Below are 21225 nucleotides of genomic sequence, written 5' to 3' on the forward strand. Positions count from 1 at the left end.
TAACCTTAACTCTGACTTGTGAAAAGTGAAAAGAAGATGTGAATCAGAGGCTGGGTGAGTATTCAGATTAGAGTGACAGATTTGTATGTCAGGCTAGCTTGATTCCAGTGGCACAGTGAGGACCTGGCTTGGCAGTTCGGGCTGGACTGTTCCCATGAGGCACAGGCTTAAGACTGATTTGCATATGGCTGGGTTCAAACTGGAATGGCATGGTGTGCAAAAAAAGAGATGGATTTAGGCCCAGATCTCTGCACTGGGGTGAACGTATGACATTGTTCTGCATTCTGTCCATCAACTGTTGTTTTTGCATTCGTCACCCCAAGTGGGAAGGGTATGCCCAGACGTGGGTCCTGTGCTCTCCATGCCACTGGAATCAAGCTATCCTGGCTGAAAAGGGGTGAAACTCCGAAACCGGTCCTAGGATGCTTGGTTCCAGTCCAGGGAGGACCTGGCTTGGCAGTTCGGGCTGGACTGTTCCCATGAAGCACAGGCTCAAGACTGATTTGCATATGGCTGTGTTCAAACTGGAACTGCATGGTGTGCAAAAAATGATGGATTTAGGCCCAGATCTATGTACTGGGGTGAATGTATGACATTGTTCTGCATTCTGTCCATCAACTGTTGTTTTTGCATGCCCTGAAATAGCAGCACCTGCAGCATGTGCTGCACTAGTTCAAAGCAGAGTGCATTGCAGGCAGGCATGTCACCTAAATCACACAAACCTCTAGGCCAAGTATGGGCTTTGGAAGAGGTGTGTAAGCTCTGTTTTTTTCTTTCTCAGTGTATATTCTGCTCTCATTGTTCTGGGAAATATTAGGCCAGACATATTGTGAATGAGTTGGTAAAAGTCATCGCAAACTGTGCACCGACTTTTACTGAATCCATTCTGTTTTTGTGAATTGACGTATGTACTAATAGGTCAGACCGCAAAACCTGATTTGTAGTGGATTTCAATGTGACCTCCTTCATCAATATTAATATGTTGCTCACAAATTGGAACCCACTGTGAATTGCAGCCATCAAGAGAGATGATGGCCTGGCGAGGTAAGCAGAACACTAGGTTTTTGGTTGCTTTTAAATAAAGCATTTTTTTTAAAAATGCAACCCCTTTTCCTCACTAGAAAACAGACTGTGCTTAAAAAAAATAAAAGTTTTAATTAGCATTTTATTAAGAGTAGGCAGCGGTCCAATTTCAAAATATCCTTAAAATGATAAACGTATAGAAACCAATAAAACAATAGAATAGAAAACAAATTCAAAAAAATTCATTAAATACAAATTTTATATTACAAATCAAAGAAATCTAGCTCAACTGCTTGGCCTGCAGGTGCGATCGGTGGGGGTGAGGGTTTGGGGCGGGGAGGGTTAATATTTTCCGCTCAGGCTAGCTCCCCTGACCTTATGAGGCAACTCCCTAGGTATTTGCTGCAGCGTGCATTAACTCAAATCCCTCTGACATGCTCAAGGCATGTATTTGCCTGCACCAGACAGGGGGCATAGGGTTGCTTTCATCCAGTTAGATCTGAGGCTGGAATAGTGACTAAAGTTATCCATCAATTGGATCACTGCTAGGCCTGATCCAGTTGGGTAACCTAAGTATATGAAAAGATTGTCAGCATAGAGATATTGTTTGTCTTCCAGGTTCTCTGAACATCTAAAGCCAACAATCTTTTCAGACTAATAATATGGAGCCAACTCATCCTCAATAAAATGAGTGAATGTTGTGCTTGTCAGGAAATATTAATATAAATATATAACTATGATCTATTAGTTCTGTTGTCTTGCAACCTACAGAGATTAATACAGACAGTTTACTTGAGAATTAGAAACATTAAAACGTATGACCCAGGAAACCAAATTTAACACGATCTCATCACACCCTTTCTCTCTCCCTAGTAATAGCATAATTAAATGTCTGTGCTTATACACAATATTTAACCGTTTTACTTACATCATCAATAATTGCGAGATGGGATTGGTGAGAGAGGCAGTATTCCTCACTGGAGGCCCAGGATTTATAATCCTCAGATATGAAGTAACATCTTCCTCTGAAACTCAGCCAGTTGTAAGGACATATCACACACGTGGATTCTAATGGGAGGAATCCACAGCATTAATACATCTCAAAGCCTTTGTGGTCCAGTGTATAAAAGATTATTGTATGCCTTGGAAGCTCAGATGATATGGAAGAATAGAAATACCATTGCACTGAACAGGGTGAGACACTCTACAGACACTCAAATCAAAATGTGGGAGGGAGAAGCAGAGTTTCATTCAGCTTCTAAAATGTATTGGTCAATAACCACAGGGCTGCGAAATGAACCACAGGCTTTTATGTACCCGAATCTCAATGAGAATAGTTCTGGGGACCCTCAACTATACATTCACAGTTAGCAGTGTATATTATCTCCACTCATGTGGTTCGGTGGGTTGTGTCATAATCAGGCCTATCTCTTGAGTTATGGAATTATGCTTGAAGTTTTCAATAACTCACACCATTATGTATATCTGTTAGTAATGTCACTGAAACAATCCAGTTAGACATTTATGAGTGCACACTGATTGTGTAAGGAATAATCAATATAGTTAAAAGATGCATTTGATTATGTTTTTGCTTTCTTTTCTTGATCCCCTTCTAGTTATAGGTCAAAGGCTGAGCCTATAACCCCATCTCATCTGGAGCAAAGTGTGCTCTGTGGTGAAGACTGCTGAGTGTACATACTTGCTCACATTTACGAGTGAAGCACGCTATTATCAATGCCTTCAACTAAACTGTCCTGATGAAGGTTATTAGACCCATTAGGGCATAGATTGGCTGAAACATGTCAACCCGATCATAAGGTATTGGGGACCAGTAACTTATCTACTTAAACACCAGCTCAATTTTAATCTTATCCTTTTCCAGCTCTTTCAAATTAACATCTCCCTCATTGGCTATGAGAAGATTTTAAGTGTCTTCCCACTGTCAACACCCAGACAGTCTCCATCCTGGTGGAGGTTGATGAATCACTTGGAGAACAGTCAAATGATAGACCCGATAATGACACAATACATCGAACCACAGAGCAGATATTATATACACCACTAGCTGTGAATGTGTGGTTGAAGGTCCCCAGAACTATTCCATTTGCGACGCTGGTACATAGACACCTGTTGTTCATTCCCCCAATCCGTGATTATTGATCACTCTATAGACACTGGTAGACTACATATCGCTTTCACATGTCATCTCAGCACGATGCCACCTTAAAATTCAACCCATTTATTGTATGTTGTCTATTCAACCACAATACATCATTCCTCTAAGAACACTGACAAATAAAATACCACTCCAGAATATGCATGGTAGAGACATAAAAGTAGCAACTGAAATCGGATAGCACAAAATTCCAAGAGGAGAACCTAATACTAATAGATACCAAAAACAAACAAGATTAACTGAACTGTGGCTCATCCAAAATCCTCTGTGTTGTTAACGCTTTGCAGTGCTAAGTGAGAGTGAATGAGAGTGAGTGCTGCATAAAACACTAGAATAAAATACAGTAAATGTGAGGGATTGCTGCACTTCATAAGAACACTTTGAAAATGAACTTTCCCTAAGCACATGAAAACCTGCTTATTGTGTTATTGCATCATATTTCAACAGTGGATCTTGATGTCATATCCTCCGAACTACTGATCAACAATGAGGAGCTAAATAAGGCCTTTTGAGAGAAAGGGCAGATAGAGGGTTCTCTCAAGTGAAAGGGCATCCTATTCGAAAGGCTAGAATTCCACTAGGGTGCAACATGTTTGGCTAATCTGCAATCATGTTATGTCATCTGAAATATCTAATGGTTGAGGTTTCACCATAGAGTGCTCTTGTGGCACAGGCTGTTCACCAGGAATGAGGAGAACCCTACCACTTTTATTTTTTGGTGATGCTTCTGGCATTCAGAGTAATAACTTTAGCAGCCTTAGGTCTATTCAAGTTAAAGCAGCTTCAAAAATTGAATAGGTGACGTATCAGTTTATACAGATGAAACTTCATTGCAGTCACTGATAAATACAATGTCATCAGAACTGGGCGAAAGGAAAAATCCAAGGATTCTAGCCATAAGGATCTCATAGATCCTATGGATGTTGAAAATATTGTGGTTCAATGGTGATATCCACCAATTTTACCCTGGTTTTTGTGGTAATCCCTGAACCAATCAATGAATATGCATGAGAGATGAAGAACTTGTTGTCTATGATGTCCAGTACTACAGAGAAGCCTGGTAAAACATTCAAGGTTTCTTGGTCGCTGCACTATCCCTTGAGCACGTCCTCCCAGAGCTTAAACTTGGCAGTCTCTGTGCCTTGTTTTGATATGTCCCGGACAGTCTGGGATGTAGAAGCATACTGACATTGTTAACAACATTTTGTTATTTAGAAAATAATGCTTTCTTGATTTAAATGTGTTTTAGCTAGCATAGCCAAGCTTACGTTGAGCTGATTAGGAGTCAGTCAGCCATATTCAGCCTGCATTGGCATCCATTTACATGAACTAGCTTTCTACATGCATGTTTCTGGTCTTTGTATTTCAATTTAAGAAAATAAGCGAAATAGAATTCATGTTCATAGTGGTGTTGATGGTCTAATAAATAAATGTATCAATTTACGTTCCATGTGGAGAAATCTATGTCCAAGATGAACCAAGCTCTATAACACATGCAAGGCTCTCTATCCGAGACTGTTCTGTGAATAATACATTATTTGTAGTATAGATTGTTTTTATTTGCTGCACTGAAAAGGAGGAGTGAAAGATTGGGACGGATGTTTAGGAATACATAGTAGTCAGAAGGTTTGGGATGAGTCAGATGGAGTAGGGATGAGAAAGAGGTAACTAAATGTAAATAATTCATAAATATGTATACATATAAATACACATGATGGCTGAAAAAATTGTAATTGCTTGATTAAACACCTCTATATAAATACACATATGTAAATTGAAGGGCAGTATCTACATGGTCTGCTGTCCATCTTTATCATGTGGTACATGTATTCTTTCAAGTAACTGTAAATAAATGTGTATATATTTAAGTATACATATGGCACTTATTGTAGTTATCCATAGCAGGCATAGCTCTCTATTTATGCACCTATATGTATTTAGTAGCAGCAAGTCGAACATGGTCCCTTATACAAATGTATCCTCTGGTGTAATATACAATTTTCCCTAATAGAAATGTATTTACTTCTAATCGGAGGCATAGTTTAAAGTACAGAGACGTGTACTTGTGACGTGTACCTGTATACACACCAGCTCTTTTCCATACTGTGACAATTATAGTTTGTCATGTCTGAGTATACTGTTGTGGTACATAATTGAACTGTGAGTATTGTCTTCATGTGGGGAAGAGCCAACTTTTGACTAATCTTCTGAGGTTGAGTTCGTTGTCTGTGGATCTTATGTTGGGGGATAGGGAATTCTGTAATATGGCAGCCTGAACAGAGAAACATGTTCTACTGTTGCAGGGATTCTGCTCATGCATAGAACTATGCGCAGGAAACCAGGAACTCAGTGAATTGTGGTGTACCAAAAATCTCACCTCAGTACCCAGAACCCCTATCCGACTAGCATCAGTGTCTCATTCGTTCTCCGTATCATCTCGAAGCTACCAATGATTAGACAACCCAGAACAAGCGACTTAGAGTACTCTCAGGAATGGAGGGAATCAGAAACACCTATTCGTTATTATTCTCATATCAGTCCACAACAAGAGTAATCAGAGACACGGTAAAGTTTAAAATGTTAATTTTTAACTACGTGTCCCAAGATGCAGTACTTTGGCTAACATAAGCAGACAAATGATTACAAATAAAACCATCAGCATTGTTACAGTACCATAGAAAATGAAGGGAGAAATCATGTTATAAATAATAATGGAATAAAGCCACCCTCACTTCACAAGTAAGCTAGTATTATTAAACTAATAGAAGGTCTCTAGGTTTGAATGGGGAACCCCATGCCGTAAAGATCAGCTTAGGTGAATCAAATCACAGGATCAGCTTTGCTCTGTGTCTGGAAGGGTCTTCTCCAAACTGTCTGAATCATGCATGCAAAATGCAATATTAAAGGCACTCGAGTTTCAGATATTTGCAGTTGTGTGCGTGTTATGTCTAGAGCGTGGGCCGATCAACATGAATTCAAAAGCATACATTGTTATTTGTCCCTGACGGATTCTGCACACAGAGTTCAGACCAAGGTCAAGGTGCACGTCTAGGGATGTGAACAACAGACCGTTCTCATGCGAAAGAAAAGCAAGCAAGTATTTTTCATATAATAACAGCTACCTGCAGTGTTGTGTGCAAAAGCAGCAAAAGTGGCAAGATGGTGTTTTAAATCTAAGACGCTTATGCTAACATAGCAATGTGTGTGTACCTGGAACTCCGTCTCCACTACACCCTCCCTTGATCAGACCACGAACATATAGGGAAGCAAAGCAGGAAATGCAGAGTTCAAGTTAGACAGAGACAGAACCAAGTTCATGTATTGTCCATCCATATAATTGGTAGTGTAAAGTTAAAAAAATCAGCTCGAAAATGGGGAGAAAAGAAAAAAATATGTAACATCTCGCAAAGGCTCAACAGAGCCTGGATGTGGAGGAAAAAAAAAATAGAACAAACTCAAAAATGTGTAGTTTGACTAATGGAAGATGGACAACTTCCAAGTTAATCCATCAACGTGTAAGCACAATAAGTAGCGACAGCCTCCAAGAGGAAATCATTATAATGTTCTGTAAAAGATTCCGCCATCCAGTCCAACAAAGTAAATGAACATACATGTTCCTCGATAACTGGAGCCTCTAGCACAATCAGAGGACAACGTGCGTGTTCTTCAAGATAACTTCTCGCCAAGAAGTCATACGCTGCCGTATAGATATCCCAATTCCCTAGGACTCCATGTGTCGCTCCACAGGCCATAATCCCGATACCAGAACAGTTAAACTCATGAGCCACTAAGGGACTCATCAGTCGATCATAATCCGGAGCAGGAGACACCGAGTTTGACAGGCACAAATCCAGAGCCCATTCGAAAGGACAATCTAGGCAATGAAAAACGGGTTGCACGCAAGTAAAGTAGGAAAACCGGAAGGACAATCCATAGGTTACGCTTAAAGTGGCCAGTGGTAATGTTCCATAATATTCAAGCATCCGACATATTGTGCAGCCATTGCGCAGCAAGCAGACCAACAGGAGCACATGAGCCGTGAAGGCGAGAATCAACGGGAGTCCGCAGAAAACGCTGGAAAAAATAGACTGAAAAATGCCGGTATCACACCAAAGATTGTCTGTAAGGAGGTCATGAGGCCGGAGCCCACAATTTTGAAAAAATGCGCCAAGCCAGTTGTTGACGAGGCATTGAATATAGTATGAATCTGAGCACCGAAATGAAGGGGGAGCTCAGTATTTAGAAGCGCATGCACCACGGTGCGTTTGTTGACTACTTGAAGGACGAATGTTTCACGGGAAGAAGTCAGTGCGACTTCTTTTTGAGACAATAGAGCCCTTATTCTGCTCATCTTGTTGAACTCTGGTTTCAAGGTTGGGATGGAAGGCCAGATAGATACATCCAGTCTCCCATGCGGGGGCGGGAAAAAGACATTCTTACAGCAGACTACCCGTTGTGATAAAGTTACAATATATGGAATTCCCACTAGCATCCCGCAGCATGCCTCATTATTTAAAAGCAAATAACTACCGTTAGCTAATAATGTAAAAGTGGGCGTAATTGCTAGCACAGGACTTCCCTTTAGAACGCAAGCTAAATTCGGTGCCTGAACGTTGCACGTGCCATGCAATTGGATATGCCTACAGACTACCGAGTGATCAGACGTGGAAGTGCATTGCTCACCTTTCAAGTAAACTTCTTTACCCTCTCTTATGCACCTGTATGTAAATGGGAGAGACCAAACTTCATGCAGGAAAGCAGTACCAATTGGTTCATATCTGCCTAGGGCATAATGTTTCATACATGAAAGGGAACTTATACAAAGGAAATGGCAAGGTGATTAAACCGTGGATAAGCCACACAGCTGTGTTCAATTCGGCCACAGAGAAAGGTAAAGGTTCCAACTTTTCAATATGCAGTAATGAATATGTAGCATCTTTCATAGACATGAACTGCTGTTTTGCAGTCAGATTAAACGGCAGGAATAAAGACGATGTATTCATGTAATCCCAAGGAACTTTCCCAGCCTTCAATGTTTGCAAAGTCCATGCAAACTGCATAACAGAATGCAATTGATTTTTACCATGGTATAAATCAGACATAACTTCTTGTACAATATCCACAACGGATGAAACAATATTATCTAATGTGTAAATTCCGGAAGAAAGGGTGTTAATGCTGTTATCGATAACAGCAAGCACTTTTTCTAAATTTGCTTGATCAATAGCTCTTAATCTGGAAGCAGCTTCAATTTGAGATAATTTCCAAACTTCGTTATAAATAGCATACACCCATCTTCTGGACCTGCCACCGACAGGACCCTTAACAAAATCATTCAAATCTACTTTGGCATGTAATTTTGAGAAATGAAGCTTAACAGATGCCAAGGTGGAATGTTGCTGCCAGTTCTGACATAACTTCACCACAGAATAGGTAGTAACCGTATGGGAAGATTCAAAGCGGGGGTCCACTCTAACCTGTGTATATCCAGGGTATAGACCCAGAAAATGATGTTGACAGGAATCGGAGCTCCTCTGCCATATCAACCATCCTTCAGGATCTAAATCGGAAATGTTGAAGGACGTATTAGTAATATATGACTGCAACACATCAAGGGAAACCCCTGTGTGATTATTCCAATGTGGATAAGCACCCAGATCAGGAACAGAGGGGGAATTAATCTTTTTAGAAGTAGCTAATCCAAGGCAGGTTGTTTGAAAAATGGTAGAATTAAAAAATAACATGTGGTTTGGGATAAGGCAAGCATGATGCATAGCTTCTGTACCTTGTACCTGCCATGTTTTAGAACCCCAAACAGATTTAAGGTCAATGGTATCTTTCCACAGCTCATAGCCCCCAATAGCCAATTCATCCATAAAGGACTTGGAATACAATAATTTGGTGTGGGCCAGTCTAACTTTGGAAGCTGACTCCGCCGCCACTTTAAAATAAAAGGCTTCAGGTTCAGAATTGCTGAAATCAGTAAAATATGTAAATTTGTTCACTAGAGTCTTGGAGCTGCCTTCAATGGGTGCCGGACAATGTTCCCATTGTGTATAACATTTCTAAATGTATTTACTTTATGTAGGAAACGATTGCCATAATGTTGGTAGCAAAACAACTCCCCATAATTAGCTGTGTCTAAATACAAATCTTCAGCATCAAAAGCAGCATAATATTTCAAATCAGAAAAGAGTGCCTCTATGGCCTGGATGTACCAATCATCAGAGCGGATGTCTTGTTTCACAACATCCCCATAGAAACACGGAGTACATTGGGGACATTAATCACCTCTGTAGGACCATGAATTTGAAATTTAACAGCATCCCACACAATCCCATCCAACACACGCCAGGCCGTAATATTCACAAATGTCTGGTCCCTTTTCATGATGTGCGACGAGGAGTGGGGAGCAAAAGTTACATCAATTAATCTAATTACAGATCTTTCATTGAGATAGTGTTCATTTACAAGCAAAAAAATACCACCACAAACCCAATTGACATAAACAAAAAAATACTTATGAGTAGCAGCCATTTGTAAGTCCAGGGGGGAAGTAAAAAAGTTCCTTAAACCAAGCAGCAAAAATAGAAATTTTCGATGGGGGATAGGAAGTCATAGACTTAGTGTCAAATGAAAAACGAGACTGGTCAATGGCAGTTGATTGTAAACCAGGCAACAACACATCTGTGGGATAAGTATACTCAGTATCTTCAGGTGGACCACCAGCCGGTGGTGGCAACAAAGGATCAGTAACTGTATGCATCTCAATGGCAATGTCAGGCCTGATGGTAGACGCCAGAGCCAAAACAGAATTTCTCAGCATTGCTGGACAAAAGACTGCTGGAGTCATACTAAGAAGAATCGACCACTCGCTGTAGTTTGACATTGTCAGTGGAGATGTACCTGTTGTCCTTGCGACCAGGAAGTGGAGGTAAAATGACTGTTCTTGTACCCTGCACGCCAAGCACTGGTACTGGAGCACGATAAGAGGGGCCAAACTCCTTCTTGTTCTCCACCTTCTCACGGACCAAGTCACCAACTCGAGGTAGCCAGCCGACTACTGGAATCTGAAGGGCAGCATCAGTCGTGGAGGGCAAGTGTTCCTTTGCAAGACCGTCTCTGGTCTCTTGTAGATTCTGTAATACAGCACAGTGATCATCTACGTCAAAGGGTGCGGCCGCCGCAGCCATGTCTAGACCATCAAGGTCCGGAACAAACATCTTTATGCCAAAGAGCATTTCGTATGGGGTCCGCCCACCCAGAGACCTTCTATGGAGATTATTAAATGCACGTTGAACGTTATACAGATGGGCTAACCAGTTCCTGCCAGTGCCTAAAACCCTAGCTGTCAGGGATTGCTTTAAGTCATGGTTCATTCGGTCCACAACACTATTGCCCTCAGGCCGGTATGAAGACGAAAATTTGACTTGGACCCCCAAAGATCTCATGACGTCTTTTTACGCCTTTGTGGCGAACGCAGGACCTTGGTCAGAATGAAGGGTACCACATGTGAAAATTCCCACAAAGACACGCAAATCCCTGATGACAGTTCGAGCATCAGCACTCCGTTGCGGCCATACCCAAAGAAAACGTGTGCACGAATCCACTGCAACTAAGATCTATTTATATGCAGTATCAGAGGAGAAAGGACCGCAGTGATCTAAATAAACACACCCAAGTGGTTTATTAGATATGTACAACTGTGTTTGTGGTGGGCGCGCAGCAGTCGAAGGTTTAATCTGCTGGCAGATGTCACAATTAAGAACATAAGCTCTAGTCTGTTTATACAATCCGCGCCACTAGTAACGTTGTTGTAAGAGAGTAACAGTCACTGAAACGCCGGCATGCGCAGAAGCCATGCCTTCGTGAGCTGCTGTTATCAAGGAAAGTCTCCAGTCCGCGTTGGGAATCAATCTGTCACCAACGTCGTTAATTCTCACATAAGGAACTTTATGAGGACTTAAATGATAAGAATACTTAGAAGGGAAACCTCTTGGGTAATTACTTCCCTTTTCAGTCACAGCAATAGCTGCCAAGATGTCACCATCAATCTTACTTCTGGATCATGTAACTGCTGCTACTAGATATGTTGCCACTGCTGTTTTCGCTGCCTCGTCAGCCAAGCTGTTTCCGACAGCGTGGACACCAACACTCTGGTGCCCAAGAGTATGAATTACATTCACGAGAGGCAGAGCCTGTTTAAGTTCTGCAACTCGAACCCAATGCATTTTATGCTACCCTTGGAATCTCGATATTCATTTTGAGACCAAAAGAATAAATTGTTGTTAAAAGACTGAACACAGTAAAATGAGTCACTCACTATAAGAATTGTAACTCGTGGATCAGCAAACTCCAGTGCAAGCACAAGAGCACGTAGCTCTGCCAACTGGGCGGTACAATCACCCAATGACTGCATATGCAAGTCATCAGACTTGAATTCACCATTCACAAAAGTACCAGCCACAATTGCGCAGGCCGCTGAATATGCATGCTTAGATACCGTCGCTGGTTGCTCCGAACCGTCAGTGTAAATGACACAATGGTAATCCTCAAGTGGGCGCATAGACAGAGGAGCTGGATGAACGAATTCATACTGCAAATACTCCTGAGTCTGCAATGAGGCATCAAAGATGTAGGTGATATCCGGCGATGTCAAGGAAGTGGCCCATCGTATCCAACATGGATGCAAAGCTTTAGAATTAGGTACACTTGCTTTCGTCACTGCCTCTAGGGCAGGATACGGTGTGACAACCAACATGCGTTTCCCCTGCGACAGCGCTCTCTCTTTCAGAATCGCCATCTGCACTGCAGTCAAAATTTTCTCGACAGTGGAAAAGCGCATTTCAGCCGAAGTGTACAGGTGTGATTTGTAAGCAATGGGGACTGTGTTTCCCTCATTGAACGTTAAGTACGTGAAACCCACTGCGCCAGGCACAATTCTTATTACCAGGTTAGTGTGGTTATCACGTGTAAGTAAGTACTTTGAAGCAAGAAGATCAGCCTGCAAAGATTGCAAGATAGCTGAATACTCTGGCAGCCAGCTCGATTTGGAAAAAGCAGTTTTGTACCAAGGCATATAGCGCCTTGATACCTTGGGGATAATCGGGAATGTAAGTACGCCTGAAATTCAGAAAACCCAGCAAAGATTGTAGTTTCTTCAGTGTTGTCGGAGCATGCAAACATGCACACTTCTCCAGGAAATGAGGGGCCAAACCTCGACCTTCATTGTTGAGTTCATAGCCCAAAAACAACACTGTGTACTCTGCAATGTGTGATTTTGCAAAGTTGAATTTGTAACTGAAGTCTGCAAACATGACAATGATGTGGTCAACGCGACACAGATGCGGCCATAATTCGTCGTCTGTGAGATAGATATCATCAACATACGAGTAAGCATCAGGATCAATGCTCTCCAACAGAGAGACTACACGTGCGGCAAAGGCACCTGAACTGTTTTTATAGCCCATGGCTAATCTTTTAAACTGTTTTTGTTTGCCGCCGGAAATAAACGCTGTCCATTGACTACTAATAGAGGACAGATTATGGCTATAAAAGCCATTGGATATGTCAAGTGTGGTCTTAAACCTTTTTCTCACGAGACTATCAATGAGGGCAGAACTGTGGGTATTCTGTACAGCACAAGTCTGACAATGAGAGTTAAATGCCGGTAATCCAAAACTAGGCGGTATGACCCATCAGGTTTAGTAACAGTGAATAGAGGATTGTTCATGGGTGACACACGTCTCAATAACACCTTGATATTACAATTGTTCAAGGATTTCTGCGACATGAGATCTAGCTTTGCGGCACATGGGATATTGGGGTTATGGCTGTGGCATAGACCGTATGGAAATCTCATGGCTTGGTGACAATTTATCCCACCCAACCTGAGTAGGGTACAAAGCCGGAGCAAGCACCTGAGCCCACTCTTCCGCAAAGTTCTGAGCCTGATCTTTTGGCACAGTGTGTGCGAAGGATGGGAGGATTACCAAAATGAAAGCTGGGGGCCAATCCACCTCTGCCAATAGAATGTCATATGTAGAGGTCAGATTCTCCCAAAACATCCCTTTTATGGTACGTTGAATGTCACCTTCTATTAAAAGGACTATGTCATATAGTTTATCAGGGGGAGCCACTCTGGTATCCGCAGTTTCTACAGTAATGAATGTGTCAGTTGCTGTCGCCTCCAGAAATGGACGCAGTGCTTGCCGCAGTACTGTAACCTCCGCTGCGCTGTCCCATGTGCCCATGTCAGGTTCCGAAGCTGCGATCTCACTATCTGTGGCATACCTCGCTGTTAGTGCAGCAACTTTCTTCTTCTGAAACGGGGGTCGTTGACGTGCAAACTCGTCCTGTTTGCTCTTACCGTCAGGCTGACGGGGCAGCTCATGTCCTTGTTGGGCACCCCGACCTTTGCCACGTTCTCCTCCACCGGACTGTGAGACCGATGTTTCCTGTGAAGAACGAGGAGAACGTTGTTCATTAACCTGAAATCTATCAGGAGACCTAATCCTAGTGCGATCGCGCAAGTCATATGTGCGCTCACCAGTCGGCAGTACAGGTGACGCTGGACGAGACCCCTGTTTCTGTTGCTGCTTACCTTGATTCTTAGCTCTCCAATTTTGTTTCGGAAAAGCTGGACGATGGTCTTTGAAAGACAAACCCATCTTAGTTTGCTGTTGCACAACTGTGGTCTGAACAGAAAGTTTAACCTCTAAAGTACTGCAGCCTATGGTCCTATATGCCTCCGCAATAATTTTGGGCAACTCTCTGGGTTTATCTGCATTGTCTACGAGGACTAGATCATTCGACACTTGAAAGTGAACTGCATCTCCCTTGAGGTTACCAAGGATGAGAGTGGCAACCACGTCAAACACACCGACAAGCCTCATTCCCAACTCGACCGCCGCCTCCGGACCGTGTTGATCTTGAACACGTTTGATCACGTAGGGCAGTACGGCCATAGACGGGTTGCCGAAGCACTTCGAGTAGACCGCTGCAAAAACCTTATCGCAGTTCTCACAATCAGCCACCTCTGGGACTAAGTCTTTCTGCAAACTGATGGTGAGTATCCTGTGCTTCTCCACAGGAGTAGAGTTCGGAAATACTGCTTCCAGCTGGTCAAATTTCTCAGCAAGCCAATAAGGCAAACCGTCCTTATTCTGGGGGCGCTTGCCCATTACCGAATTAACCATGACGGGACTAATAACAATCCCGGCTGGGCCACCTGGTTGCCCCGCAACAACAGGTGCCCCTGCCTGCAAATTGCGTGAAACATATTGTACCAAAGCCCGATGAACAGTAATCAGGGCTGTATGGAGTTGGCGTAACTCATCCACCGTGGCACGTAAATAACGAGGATGAGGCATAAATCCAGCCAACACCGGCCAAGTGGCCCCTGGAATGGACAAAGTGCCCATTCGAACCGGTGTAACCATATGGGGGAGGGCGCCATTAAACCAAATACGATGCTGCCAAGCCGAAACAGGAGTCTCCTGCGTCCTATATGGAGTATAATCCACTGGGACTGCCGTAGGAGTGTAAGAGTGAAATGTATTATCGTCCGCACTCACCGCCGACAAGGTAACCCAAGAGGAAAACAACTCATAGGGATATGATGCATCGGCAGTCACTACAAATATAATAGACATCCCGTCATCAGGCACCCCAAACTGCGTCAAATGACACCGGAGAGGTGCGCGACTATGCGCCGCAATAGCGACTTCAGCCATAAGGACACAGAAAAGAAAAACAATCTATTATAACAGTAGCACAAAAAAGGGTTAAAAAAATAAAAAACCTTTTTAATTGACAAGCTTGTTTGAACCATACACAGAACTATGCGCAGGAAACCAGGACCTCAGTGAATTGTGGTGTACCAAAAAACTCACCTCAGTACCCAGAACCCCTATCCGACTAGCATCAGTGTCTCATTCGTTCTCCGTATCATCTCAAAGCTATCAATGATTAGACAACCCAGAACAAGCGACTTAGAGTACTCTCAGGAATGGTAGGAATCAGAAACACCTCTTCGTTATTATTCTCATATCAGTCCACAACAAGAGTAATCAAAGACATGGTAAAGTTTAAAATGTTTATTTTTAACTTCTTGTCCTAAGATGCAGTACTTTGGCTAACATAAGCAGACAAATGATTAAAAATAAAATGATCAGCATTGTTACAATACCATAGAAAATGAAGGGAGAAATCATGTTATAAATGATAATGGAATAAAGCCACCCTCCCTTCACAAGTAACCTAGTATTATTAAACTAATAGAAGGTCTCTAGGTTTGAATGGGGAAACCCATACCGTAAAGATCAGCTTAGGTGAATCACCTCACAGGATCAGCTTTGCTCTGTGTCTGGAAAAGGTCTTCTCCAAAGTGTCTGAATCATGCATGCAAAATGCAATATTAAAGGCTCTCGAGTTTGAGATATTTGCAGCTGTGTGCGTGTTATGTCTAGAGCGTGGGCCGATCTACATGACTTCAAAAGCATACTTTGTTATTTGTCCCTGACGGCTTCAACACACAGAGCTCATACCAAGGTCGCTGTGCCCGTCTAGGTATGTGAACAACAGATCGTTATCATGCGAAAGAAAAGCAAGCAAGCATTTTTCATATAATAAGAGCTACCTGCAGTGTCGTGTGCAAAAGCAGCAAAAGTGGCAAGATGGTGTTTTAAATCTAAGACGCTTATGCTAATATAGCAATGTGTGTGTACCTGGAACTCCGTCTCCACTACACCACCCATGGTTTATTTCTTGTAGGAATTATGAGGCGAGGAGCCAGTCTTGAGAGTAGGTTTCTTTGTGTATGTATTTGTTGCTTTTCTTCCTGATGAAGAGTGGTACTTTGCCATGTATTGCCTTGTGTGTGATTCAAAGCAGCTTGAAGGAGAATCTTCTGGCAACTAGTAACCAGTGTAGCTCCCTTAATGTAGGAGAGCCTTGTGCTTGTGGCTTTACATGCAGAAGGAGACTAGTGGCAGCGTTCTGAATTCTTAGTAGTTTTCTCATAGTTGAAAAAATTAAACCATGATACAGACTATTAGCATAGTCCAATATTGACAGGACAAGATAGATGGCAGCTTGAACCTTGTGTGGGAATCCTAGGTGCGGGAAGATGCATTGCAGTTTGTTCATTGTGAGAAGTCTTGATTTGACCACCTTATCCACTTATGGATTCATTGAATGTTTGGGACCGATTCACAAAGTCAATCTGAGACAAAAGTCTAACTTTACGACTTTTGGCATTCCCAGAGATAATTTACGAGTCATATCTTTACGTCCACAGTTGGGCCGGAATATACGCACCCGAGCCATACTCTCAGCACCCAGGCTGTACTCTCGGGCCGGAATGCAATTTTCACAAAAGGCAACATTAGGAACGTGTGATAAATGGTAGACAAGGTCATGAAAATCAGTTTGGGCATGGAAAAGTGTGCGGTCAGACACTGCATTATATCCCATAAAAGTTTGCTTCTTTGCATCATGGTACATTCAGTGCAAAATTTGCGCTCCCTTCAGTGTTGACTGTGGTGTCAACACTACAGTCAAAATTGAGGGGAGCGCAATTGGTACCAAGATGCAAAGGAGCAAACTTTTCTGTCCTAAAGTCATAAAGTTAAATTGAGAGTCCATGGTAATTTCAATTGTTTTTTTATCTCCTTAGATATTTTTGGTAGTGGTCCTAGATCATCAGGCCAGGCTCAGAGAAGATTGTGAGCATCCCGGTTTTGGAAACCTTTTGAGGTGGCTCAATGCAATGAATAGGTCAACGGCCCAGAGTCAGTGAAAGAGTTTTGACGTTTTAATGTTCTTCAGACTTTCCGCAGTCAGAAATATGTGCATGTCGTCTGCATATTTATAGCATGTGATGTCTTGCGGGACTCCTGCTTCCATTTTGCATGGTTTGTAAGAGGATTTTGGGTATGTTTAATATTTGTTCTATTGTGTAGGTAGAATATGATCCAAATATTAGCTGTGCCTTGTATTCCAACTTCATCAAGTTCTTAGGTGAGTATATAATGATCCACTGTGTCAAAGGCTACTGAAAGGTCCAAAAGAAGAAGGACATCAACCCTGTTCTGGTCCACTGTGTTTTTAGGGTAATTTCAGATAGAGATCAAGGCAGATTCTGTGACTCTTTCTAGATGAAAACAAGTTTAGGAGTAAGAAAGTATTGAATTTTCTTCCTTGGTAGTCGAATAGTATTGAATTATCTTCAATGACCTGGGGTATGTGGGCGAAAGATTTCTATGAGTTTGCCCAGGAATGGTCCATTTGCAACAGGTCTGCAGTTGACGGGGTCTTGATTGTCCAAGCTCGTTTTCTTTTTTTAAAGGAATGCATGCATCCCTTCTTTAAGTCTTCTGGGAAAACTGCTGTCGTTAAGGAGTTGTTGAGTGTTTCTAATGGGATGACAGTTGATGTTATTAGTAGGGTGTTTTTGAAGATTTGAGGATAACAAGGTTCAGAGGGAAAGCCAGCCGGTTTGCTTGCTTTGACAAGGTCCAGAAATTAATGGGTTGACAGTTCTTTGAAGGAGCATAGTTGCTATGTTTGCCTTTAGCTGGAGGGTATTGTCAGAAACAGATTGAGGGAAATGGTATTTTATAGAATTCTTTCCTATCACAATTTATATTGAGGATTCAGTTTGAATAGTATAGGTTTTTTGCTTTTTGGACTGTTGACTTGAATATTCCTTTGTATCTGTGTATGGTAATATTGTCTTCAGGGCTGTTTGTTTTGAGCCAGTTGATTGAAGCTTAGCATTTTGTTGTTTGATCTTTTTTAATTCTGCATTCATCCAAGGAACATGTTTCATTTTATCGCACTTAGCCATTTTCAGAAGAGTTAGGAGATCAAAAGCTCTCTGGAGACATCCATAGAGTGTTTTTACAGAATTGATGGTATCTAGATCTGTGTTAGAGTTAAGCACATTTTCTAGTTCCTCCAGATTAAGTTTGTCTCATGGTCAGTATGTGGTTGAGGATTAGATTGTTTAAATTGTGGTGGGTTTTGATGGCATGTGACTGAACGTAAAAGGGAAGTGGTCTGACCACAAGAAAGGAGTAATTGTTTGGAGGGTGACTAGGTTTGGGTCAACAAAAATGATATTTCATGTGTGTCCAGCAATGTCTGTGGGATTAGAAATGAGTTGCTGTAGGTTGTTTGTGTCTAGGCCAGTGAGGATGATTCTGTGGTGCAGCATACTCGATTTGTCAAACGATATGTTGAAGTCACCCAGAATACATAGGTTTGAGTATATTTCAAGAAGGTTAGAAATTGTGTCTAACAATGTGTCTGGGAGAAGGAGGAAGCAACATGAAAATGTTGGTGTGATGTTGCATCTGATAAGATAAGGAGGGTCTCACAACATTGTAAAGAAACATCCCCACCTTTGGTGAGATTTGTTGTTTCTTTAAATATGATAGCTAAGCCACCTCCTATTTTGCCAATTCGATTTTGTGTTTTTTATTCTTGTGGAACTGTTCTGTGTATTTCTTCCCCCAGCCATGATTCTTTGATGAAAATCTTACTGTGAATTCATTATTAAGCTGAATATGTGGTACTTGTTTTTTGAGACTGAATGAACATTTATAAATAGGCACTGTAAAGAATCTATTTGGGAGGTGGAGATTGTTTGTGCTGCAGGAGGGTGAGTATTAACACTGGGTGGTGAACTTCACTCCACTCACAGAGTTTGCGGAGTTTTCTACACTGCGTGTTATGCGGAGCTCGTGGAGTTCCGACAAACTCCGCTCCGCGATTTCTCAACCTCACGCCTGCCAACTTGGCATTGGCGGACTGCTAAAGAGAACAAACTCCACTCTGCCTCGTTGCACAGAGCTTTTGTAGCTTATAATGGGGGGAGAGTGTGGGTTGCCTTCTAGTAGCCTTAGCACATCTAAGGAAAACAAGGAAAGAAGTGTAAACAATCATGCTTAGACAAACACTGCCTGTAGTTTTAAAGTTAAAAGGGGCACAGCATAAGTCTACTCTCTTACCGCCTTTCCTTTAGTCTTGCTCACTGGGCTTTTGGGGGCTCACAGAAACTGGGCTACAAAAGGGAGGTGACTGCCTTAGGGCTCCCTCCAAAAACTTAAAGGCTTGTTCCAGGGGTGAGGTGAGGGGAGAGGCCTGCTCAGCTGCCTGTGGCCCATCAACTAAAGCACACACTGCTGTGCAGGGGGAGGGAAAATGCTCCTGAGCTTAGAATCTCCTTGGAGACAGACAAGTCCAATTCACACTTTGTAGTTCAAACCTGCAGTTAAGGCCCAAATGTAAAGACACTAAATAATGCTGTTCTCACACATAAAAAAAACGTATTTTCTTAAACCATAAAACAAATTGAACAATCTCTTAAACACTCAGTTAGGCTTAAGGGTATATTTTGTGCGTCCTAATAGCCTTAGCACACTTTAGAGAAAACAAGGAAAACAATTTAAGCAATCATGTTTAGACAGAAACAGCTGTTGTGAAGTTAAAATTTGCACAGCACAATCTGTGCTCTTGCCTCCTTTCCTTTGGCCTTGCCTATTGGGCTGTGTAGGGCTCACAGAAGCTGGGGCTACAAAATGGAGGTTGCTCCCTTAAGGTTCACTCCCCAAATGTAAGGACCAGGTGTGAGGGGAGTGTAGAGGCCTGCTCAGCTGTCTGTGGACCGCTCTATAAAGCAAAAGCTGGTGTAAAGTGGGGAGAGAAAAATGTCCCTGAGCTCAGAGTCTCCTTGAATACAGACAAGGTGTTCAAAAAGTTTCTAATCTGATCTATCATGTTTTCTTTAAAAGCTATTTTTATGTACATGTATTATTGCTAGAACATTCCTCCTGTGTCAGATCTCACCATGTTGAGTATGAAGCTTTTACTGCCTAAAGCCTATGAATGTACACTTTTTGGAAACTGTATCAGATTTAGTTCTCCATTTGTTGCAAACAGACTCCGTGCTAGCCTTAGACGTATCCTGACTTATCTGGAGGCAGGTTCTAGGTTGGCCTACTTGCTGAGCTACACTTTGGTCATGGCTATTTACTTGCTTTGTAGGTTGACATTGTGTTGATTCTCTTGTATTTGCATTTTTTGATTCAATATTGATGCTGATTTTTAAAAACCTAAATAGTTTTGACTTTGAATTTTGTCTTGAAAAGGTTTCTTTATTTGCACTAGGGCTATTGTCTTATGAAGACTCACACTGCCTCTGTACTCCGGCTCAACCCATTTGATTTATTAATTGAATGCATAGACAAATCAACATAGAGACTTTGCATTGTGGGTTGTCATCACCCTGTGTCTTGTGCCTACTATCTGTAATAAACTGTGAGACACCACAGCAAAAAACTATGTATAACTTTCTTAGTCTTCCCATATCCTGCTGGTATAACGCAATCCTTCACATTACAGCACCATAACTTCTATCTTTGAGCATATTAGTGTAACATCCACCACCTTTCTTCCCAGCTTGTGTAACTCAATACTTACAACTTAACCTTTCACTCTGTGTTGATTTCATTGGAAATAGTTGTACCTCTCGCTCAGCCAGGCTCAACAGACTTATCAACTTCATTCACTTTGTAACAGGCAGGTGTAACTATCAGGCCCGGGCGGAGCTGGCGTAGTTACACTACACGGAGCTCCACAGAGTTGGGCAAAACTCAGTGGAACTCTGCTCCGCGCCTCCCCCCAATAAATAAATATAAAAAAAATAGATTAAAAAAACACACTAACCTCTATCGTGGCGTCCCTGGGCTGCCCTCTTCCTCCTTGCCGTGGTTTCTTCTGCAAACTGAATCCCCAACGTCAGATGTACGTCTTGTAGGAATTCACACACATGTGCAGTCCTACCATGACGTACCTCTGACATACGTCTGACGTAGGGGTTTCTGCAGGAGAGACCATGGCGAGGAGGAGGGCAGCTCGTAGATGCCATGATAGAGGTAAGTGTGTTTTTTGTATTTTACTGTGGGGGTGGAGGCTGGGAGCTTATACTGTGGAGCCTGGGCCTGAACTCTGCTCCTTTG

Source organism: Triturus cristatus, chromosome 7 (genome assembly GCF_964204655.1).
Source record: "Triturus cristatus chromosome 7, aTriCri1.1, whole genome shotgun sequence".
Lineage (NCBI taxonomy): Eukaryota > Metazoa > Chordata > Amphibia > Caudata > Salamandridae > Triturus > Triturus cristatus.